Genomic DNA, 2,394 nt, shown 5'->3' on the forward strand with positions numbered 1-2,394 from the left:
ATTTTTTTTTTTCCTGCCCCGGCGCTGCGTCTGACGTCATAGTGTAATCAGCCAATCACAACGCTTCATTTGGAATACTTATTAATGAGCGTGTGTGCAAAAGAATCCGCGCAAACAAAACACATTTATGTTTCTAAACACCGGAAATTCATTTCTTTTAAACCGTGTTGAACAATAATAATAATAATAATAATAATAATAATAATAATAATAATAATAATAATAATAATGATAATAATAATAATGATAATAACTTTATTTATATAGCACCTTTTAAAAACACAGGTTTACAAAGTGCTTTGACAAACAGCAAAAACAAGAACAAACTAAAGCAAACACAGAAGAACATAAACAACAGCAAGAACATAACAAATGCAAAATACTACAAATAAATACAATTCAACAGAAAAGAACCCAAAGTGCACGATACCCAACAGACATATATAACCCGACCATCACAAGAACCATCATAAGAACCATCATAAGAACCATCATAAGAACCATCATAAGAACCCAGGCAAAACAAGAACCCAACAACAAGGAAGGACAAAGGAGTGACAAAAGTCAATTTATATTTCTTACATGTCATAACTTTTTAATAAAATTTGTTGTCAAGCGTCTGAAACATCTGAAACAAAAAGGCAAATTCCAAAAGCCTATACATGTAGTCATCGTCCTCAGATTTTAAAACAATACAAACATACAGAAACTATATGAATCAAGACTCTGTGGCACACTGAAAATAACTTTACTGTATTTTATTGTGAGCGAACAACGTGTTTCGCCTGTAGCTTCCTTTAAATGATTATCTTTTCCATTGCAACTAATTATTCTAAGGTAGCTTACAGTGGAGGTACAAGCAGTGAATGTACACATTAAGTCCTGCACTGCTGGTGTGCTTCTGGCGGAGATGAGTCCAGGAAGAGGGGCCCAGTGAATGTTGTTCTTAAGAGCTGCAATGCATTGTTACTGTCTTTACCTTTAACAGCCAGTAAGACTTGTTTTATCTTGAAAAGTGCAAACTGATGATGCAAACAACGTGATAAGTAGGCTAATACTTATAATTGAAAGAGTTTTTTCTAATATGTTAATACTTTTGAAGCTTTTTCATATTAGGACAAGATGAAAGATTAAAGTCTCTGATTCAGTAAATTTAAAGGCCAAATTCTGATCACAGGCAAATTAGAAAACATAGATAAGCTCCAAACTAATCCAAAACAAGTACTGTGAAATATTTAGTTTGAACTTCTTTACATTGTCATTAAAAAAGGTTTATTTGCTCTCACCCTCTTCATTTGCTCATCAGTGATTCACTCCAGCCACTATAGCTATTAACCAGCACATGCAATGTGTAACTAAGTGTTAATATCTAACTAATGTGCAACAAGCTGAAGCACCAGTGAATGAATGATCCCAAAGTGTGACCTTTGGCACAAATACCCATCTCCATCCCAGTGGAGTGGAGACACTTTACGGGGCTTCAACACAATGAGAAAATACATCCTGCTTTTTTACTTACTTGAATTTAAGTTAGATCCAGAATAATTTAGCGTTAGGACTTTAAGAACGCTGCAGGAAGCCAATACTGTTTAAAAAAAGCAAGACATTTTTCGACAATTTGAAGATCAAACTACAAACATCCTGTCAAATGTGGTTCCTGCTGACAAAATCTTATCTAGAAAACGGGGCCGGAGCCTGCAGCCTGTCTGTCTGTCTAGGGAGGACAAAGCGGAAGATATTTGGGCAAACCTAAGCTAGAGCATGCCCGGGTCATTTACAACACAAACAAACAAACAAACAAACAAACAGAAGCACTAGTATAAATAAATCTCAGGCTTGCCACATATAGTCAGATGGTTTTGTGGTAGCAGACAGATTGGGCAATTTGCGTTTGATTGAGTCAATGCTGTCTGGCGTTTGTCTCACTTCTCGTTCACCACGAGTCCACAGAAAAACACACTTGTGAGATTTTTTTTTTTTTAACAAAGATCAGTAATAAATCTTGTGACCTAACAAATGAGAGGGGGGAAGGGACTTTTAAGTGAGCGGGTCAGGTCAGTAAGTGCAGCTAAACACCGGGATAAACATTCGGTTGTTGGAAACTATGATTTGGAAGCTGTGGTTTCATAAGAGAGGATATAAATAACTGATGACCTCTGCTGCCCGAGCTAGAGCGTCTTGAAAAAAAAAACACGGCTGTGACACTTCTTACATGGGCATGTTGTTTACTCACACTTAACCGCTGAATGCAAAAAATGTGACTAACTTAAAGCTCCAAAAAAGTGATGAGAAAAAGTTGAGTATTCTCTGATTTAAGAGCATAAAATAATCAGTTAATAAAATAAAAATGAAAGACAGGGATACGATTTCACACATGATCTGTTCTACAACAAA

The sequence above is a fragment of the Labrus mixtus genome, chromosome 17 (assembly GCF_963584025.1).
Source record: "Labrus mixtus chromosome 17, fLabMix1.1, whole genome shotgun sequence".
Lineage (NCBI taxonomy): Eukaryota > Metazoa > Chordata > Actinopteri > Labriformes > Labridae > Labrus > Labrus mixtus.